This window comes from Triticum aestivum, chromosome 5A, assembly GCF_018294505.1.
Source record: "Triticum aestivum cultivar Chinese Spring chromosome 5A, IWGSC CS RefSeq v2.1, whole genome shotgun sequence".
In the NCBI taxonomy this organism is placed as follows: domain Eukaryota; kingdom Viridiplantae; phylum Streptophyta; class Magnoliopsida; order Poales; family Poaceae; genus Triticum; species Triticum aestivum.
Genome location: NC_057806.1, coordinates 478,137,180 through 478,144,000, shown reverse-complemented (window position 1 = coordinate 478,144,000; position 6,821 = coordinate 478,137,180).

Below are 6,821 nucleotides of genomic sequence, written 5' to 3'. Positions count from 1 at the left end.
TCAAAATGTTCATCTCAGAGAGTACATCATTTCATTCCATTGCATCATTTTCATTTGAGTTCATCTTGATGCCCGAAATGCTGTTAGAAGAGGGCTACTTGAGATAATTGTCAGATCTGCTACTCCATTTAGCCTTTTGTCATTTTTGCCATGATTATTGTGTGCCTGATATGCCCATGAGCTCTACATATGTTTTGTTAAGGGTTTTGTCATCTTTCCAGAGGTGTAACCCATGTATTTTTGTGATGTGTGTGGTGACTAGCACAAGCTTGCAAAGTGGTGCACTTTGTAATTCTGATTTCAGGGACTTAGCATTTCCACTAAGTCCTTGATCTGTTTATCTCATATGCTCATATGTTCATGTTGTTTCCTAGTGATCCGTGCCTCTTTTGAGGATGATCAGTAAGGATGTTTTGTTAATCTTGTAGTGCTCTATCCATCCATGTCTTTGCTTGCAATTATGGAGCACCCTAGCTTGAGTCAATCGTCCTCTACTTTTGCTACTTTGTGAATCTGGGCAGATTGTCAACTTGTTTACAATTTTGCCGATGATGTTGTAGTTGATCCGTGCATGCTATGTTATTGCTCTTGCCATGTCTAGCTTGCATTTTGTGTGTTCTTGATAGATGTATGCTTATATTTTCATGACTTGCAGCGTAGTGAGTGCATCGAGCTCGTAAACATGCCTACTTGAGTTATATTTCAGCATGTGCCAGTTTTCACTGTCTGAAAACTGATTATGTTTTTGCTATGTTCACATGCTTGCAATTGTATTTTCTGATCCCTTTTGGCTCAAGGTCACTTAGGGACTTTTGTTAAGCTCTTTGAATAGCTCCATTCCATGGTTTACTTTGCCATATTCAGGTCCTGTAGCATGTAGTTTTGTTGCTCCGAAGAGTGCTATCTGATCTGAAATTCCAGACAAGTGTTAATTTCACTAAGTCTGAAATCTGTTCGTCAAATGCATTTTTTCCATGCTTGTTTGAACCTGTTAATGGATGAATTGGCCGTAGCTCAGTGCTAGACTTTTGTTAAGCATCTTGTATGCATCCCTGCCATGTATTTTGTTGTCATGTTTGGGTGCTGTAGCTTGTTCATCTCCTTGCATTTAGATGGTTACTTGCTGTAAATCGCAGACCGGTGTCATATTTGAATCGCTTGCCATTTCCAAACCGTAACTCTGATTCCGGCGTTCTTTATATCGTTTTCAAGCGATTTCATCTCATCTTTCTAGTGGCACACTTGGTTTCCAAGTTGAGGCCATGTTCATGCATCCCTTGTCACATCTTGCATATGCATCCCGCATCGCATCCCGCCTAGCATACCATCATCGCATCATATTGTTTGAGTCTTGCACATGGTTGATTGTGTTCCGTTTGCTTGTTTGTCTTGTTTGGGTAGAGCCGGGAGATGAGTTCGCTAACGAGGAGCCCGTTGAGTTTGCTTTCGAGGATCTAGTCAACTCTGACAACTTTGCAGGCAAGATGATCATACCCTCGAAATCACTACTATCTTTGCTATGCTAGTTTGCTCGCTCTTTTGCTATGCCAATGCTACGATGCCTACCATTTGCTTTCAAGCCTCCCAAATTGCCATGTCAAACCTCTAACCCACCATGTCCTAGCAAACCGTTGATTGGCTATGTTACCGCTTTGCTCAGCCCCTCTTATAGCGTTGCTAGTTGCAGGTGAAGATTGGAGGCCGTTCCTTGTTGGAACATTTATTTACTTGTTGGGACATCATTATATTATCTTGTTATCTTAATGCATCTATATACTTGGTAAAGGGTGGAAGGCTCGGCCTCTCGCCTAGTGTTTTGTTCCACTCTTGCCGCCCTAGTTTCTGTCATATCGGTGTTATGTTCCCGGATTTTGCGTTCCTTGCGCGGTTGGGTTATAATGGGAACCCCTTGATAGTTCGCCTTGATTAAAGCTTTTCCAGCAATGCCCAACCTTGGTTTTACCATTTGCCACCTAGCCTTTTTTTCCCTTGGGTTTCCGGAGCCCGAGGGTCATCTTATATTAACCCCCCCGGGCCAGTGCTCCCCTGAGTGTTGGTCCACCTGTCAGCTGCCGGTGGCCACCAGGGGCAACTCTGGGCTGGCCTACCCGTACCTAAGACAATCTGAGTGTGCCCTAAGAAAGAGATATGTGCAGCTCCTATCGGGATTTGTCGGCACATTCGGGCAGTGTTGCTGGTCTTGTTTTAACCTGTCGAAGTGTCTTGAGTAACCGAGATACCGAGTCTGATCGGAACGTCTTGGGAGGAGGTCTATTCCTTCGTTGACCGTGAGAGCTTATCATGGGCTAAGTTGGGACTCCCCTGCAGGGATTTGAACTTTCGAAAGCCGTGCCCGCGGTTATGGGAAGATGGGAATTTTTAATGTCCGGTTGTAGATAACTTGAACCTTAACTTAATTAAAATGAATCAACTAAGTGTGTTACCGTGATGGCCTCTTCTCGGCAGAGTCCGGGAAGTGGACACGGTGTTGGAGTAATGTTTGCGCAGGTTGCTCTCTAGTTTCTCGCTCGCGCTTTGCCTCCTCTTCTCGCTCTCCTTTGTGAACTGGATAGCCACCATATTTGCTAGTCGCTTGCTGCAGCTCCACATATTTACCTTGCCTTACCTATAAGCTTAAATACTCTTGATCGCGAGGGTGCGAGATTGCTGAGTCCCTGTGGCTCACAGATTACTATTACACCAGATGCAGGGCCCAATGATTCCGCTCCAGGTGACTCGTTCGAGCTCAAGTGGGAGTTCGACGAGGACTCTCAACGATACTATGTTTCCTTTCCTGTTGATCAGTAGTGGTACCAGTTGGGGGTGATCGGGACCGTGTCGCTTGTTGGGTTATCTTTTATTTTGGCGCCGTAGTCGGGCCATGAGTGTTTGGTTGATGTAATGTTATTTATGTACTTGATTGACGTGGCAAGTGTAAGCCAACTATGTTTTCTCCCCTTTTATTATCTATATTACATGGGATGTTGTGAAGATTGTCTAACTTGCGACATATGCCTTCAATGCGATTATGCCTCTAAGTCGTGCCTCGACACGTGGGAGATATAGTCGCATCGAGGGTGTTATAAGTTGGTAATCAGAGCCTTCCCCGACCTTAGGAGCCCCATTGCTTGATCGTTTTTAGCGGCCGAGTTGTGTCTAGAAAAATGTTTTGAGTCTTTTAGGAATTATATATCGGAGAGTTTAGGAATTCTTTTTACTTCCCAGTCTCCTCATCGCTCTGGTAAGGCATCCCGACATAGAGTTTTGACTCTTCTCTTCTCAAATTTCACAAAAAAAAATTAGGATCACGCGGGTATCTTGGAATTGTTCCGATGGTTTTATGATGAGAACATTGTCTTGGTGCCTCCTGTCAGGGGTTTAGTGGAAGTGTCCCGGGGAGTTGAGCTCTGAGGTGTTGTCGTCATAATTTTATCGTTGCAGTTCTAGAATACCCGAGTTTAGTACGTCGACATCAAAAATCTCTTTTATGCAGTTCGTTGGTGAGATAACCTCGACGCCACCCAGTACTGGGGCGGGAGTTCGGGTGTATCGCCATAACTTGTATAACGGATGCTTTTCGAAGGTTGAGGTAGATGGTTTCCGAAGGTTTCTTGGATATGTGTTGAAGGATGGATACAGCTGGATGTAGGATTTGCTAGTTTGGGTGAGATATTATGCTTCCCCTGTATCCCCAACACCTGATTGCATAACCGGAGAGGTTCGGGAGTTTCATAGGTGGGAATTCTCGTAGCTCTAGTTCTTCTTCCACGGATATTGGTTTGAGATTGGGATTTCTTACCGATTATTCGTTCTTGATCCGTACCTTGTTGATTTATTTCTCTACCTTAATTCTAAGTGGCTTCTCAATTTATGGATATGTGACCATTTCAAGAGGAATGCATTCGCTCATTTTGTTCGGATGTGAAGACTAGATGTTGCAATTTTCATTCCATTGGATTCAGCTTCAATATTTGTCTATCAATGTGCTAATGGATGTCAACCTCTTCAGGATGGCTCCTCCAACGCGCACGACTCCGAATCCTGATCCGCCACCACCTCCACCTCCTCCGGAGGCATGGCAAGCTGTGATGGCCGCAACCAATGCAAACACACAGTTGATCATGCAAATTCTTCAAGAGCGCAACCAAGGGAACCAAGGCAACAATCAGAATCACTTTGCTACACTCAACCAGTCCCTTGCTAACGGGCCAAAGACTTTCAGCAATTGTGTTGAGGCAACCGATGCTGACGATTGGCTTGTGGATCTGTGCAAGCATTTCGAGTGCAGTAACGTCAGGCCTAAGGACTTTGTCAAGTTCGCTTCCTTCCAACTCAAAGATCAAGCTGCAGAATGGTTCCAGCAGTACAAGGATTCCAGAGGTGGACGTGTTATCACTTGGGATGAATTCCGTCAAGATTTCCGAGCTCATCATATTCCCCAGAGCGTGGTTGAAAGCAAGCATGAGGAATTCCGCAACCTGAAGCAAGGCTCTTTGTCTGTCTATGACTACAACAAGTTGTTTCAGAAGCTCGCCCGCTTTGCCAAGCAGGACATCCCTGGTGAGAAGAGCATGATATACCAGTTCAGGGGTGGCCTCAGAGAAGGAATTCAGCTAGCTCTTGTCCTCTTTGAGCCCTTGAGATACGATGAGTTCTACAACATGGCATTGAAGCAAGAGGCTGCTCAGTTGAGGTGTGATGCTTCCAAGAAGCGAGTCAGAGATGTTACTCCTTCTTCCTCTACTCAAGTGGCCAAGCAGCAGAAGTATTGGCTTCCTCCTCCTCCATTCCGTCAGCCGTATCAGCAGAAGAGCAAAGGTGGCAGTGGTTCTTCCCACCCACCCAACCCTGGCTTTCAGAACAAGACTTCGTCTCAAGCTCCAAGATCGAGTGCTCCGTATCACCGTCTGCTTTCAGAGGTCACGCGCAACAAGTGCCAACAGAAGGGTCACTATGCCAACAAGTGTCTCAATCAGAGGCGTCTTCCTCCTCCTCCTCCTATGAGATCGGCAAGTACAGCTGTGGTCAAGCATAACCCCAAGCATGCCAAGGTCAACTTGATGAATGCAGCTCAGGCAGAGGACTCATCAGATGTCATCATGGGTAACCTTCCTGTTAACGATGTTCCTGCAAAAGTTCTTTTTGACACGGGTGCATCGCATTGTTTCATCTCGAGACTGTTTTCATCTAAGCATGGTTTGGCTTTGCAAATTTTGCCTAGTCCATTAGCAGTTGTATCTCCCGGTAGGCGCATGCATGCTAACTCCATTGCTCCAGATGTTACTATCACTTTGGGAGACTACAAGTTCCTTTCTTCCCCAACGGTTCTTGGTGACTCGGATATTGATCTTATTCTCAGAATGGATTGGCTTTCTAAGCACAAGGCGCATGTTGATTGTGCTGCCAGGCAGATTCAATTGACTCATTCGTCTGAGGATGTAATTGTCTTTGCCGCTCGGGATAATATCATCCGTCTATTTTCTCTCAATGAGAAGGGTGAACTGGATGCGATCTCGCAAATTCCAGTCGTTTGCGAATATCAAGACGTCTTTCTAGAAGAGCTTCCAGGAATGCCTCCGCACCGGCCAGTTGAATTCGTTATTGATCTTGAGCCCGGCACGGAACCTGTGTGCAAGCGTCCTTACAAGCTCGGACCTGAAGAGTTGAAGGAGCTGAAGAAGCAACTCGATATACAAGAGAAAATGGGTCTCATCCAGCCTAGTTCTTCTCTGTGGGATTGTGGTGTTCTTTTTGTGAAGAAGAAGGATGGAACGGACCGACTTTGTGTTGATTATCGTCCATTAAACAAGAAGACCATCAAGAACAAATACCCACTTCCCAACATCAACGAGCTCTTTGAACAACTCAAAGGTGCCCAAGTATTCTCCAAGCTTGATCTCCGTATGGGTTATCATCAGATTCGAATCCGTGAGCAAGATATTCCCAAGATGGCTTTCAGGACAAGCTATGGTTCATATGAATACACTGTCATGTCTTTTGGCCTCGTCAACGCTCCTACGACGTTCTCTCGCATGATGAATTTCATCTTCAACATCTACACCAATGACTTCGTTTAGGTCTATCTCGACGACATTCTGGTTTTCTCGAAGAACAAGGAAGATCATGCCAAGCACTTGCGTTTGGTACTCGATAAGCTCAGGGAACATCAGTTCTACGCCAAGTTCTCCAAGTGTGAATTTTGGCTCGATGAGGTTCTTTATCTTGGTCATATCATCTCTGCCAAGGGTATTGTCGTGAATCCTGAGAAGGTGTCTGCAATTGTGAATTGGGAACCTCCTCAGAACGTGAAGCAACTCCGTAGCTTCCTCGGTCTCGCAAGCTATTGCCGAAGATTCGTTGAAAACTTTTCTAAGATCGCGAAGCCTCTCTCTAATCTTCTCCAGAAGCACGTAAAGTACGTTTGGTCTCCGGAGTGTGACATTGCTTTCAACACTTTGAAAGAGAAATTAATCACTGCTCCAGTTCTGACTCTGCCTGATGAATCCAAGCCGTACGAGGTCTTTTGTGATGCCTCTCTCCAAGGTCTTGGCGCAGTATTGATGCAAGAGAAGAAAGTTGTTACTTATACCTCTCGCCAGTTGAAGCCCAATGAGAAGAACTACCCCACTCATGATCTCGAGTTGGCGGCAGTTGTGCATGCTCTTTTGACTTGGAGACATCTCCTATTGGGAAGAAAAGTGGACATTTTCACTGATCACAAGAGTCTCAAGTACATCTTCACTCAGCCTAATCTCAACCTCGGGCAAACTCGATGGGTCAAAATGATTCAAGAGTATAATCCGAGTATTGAGTATACTCCA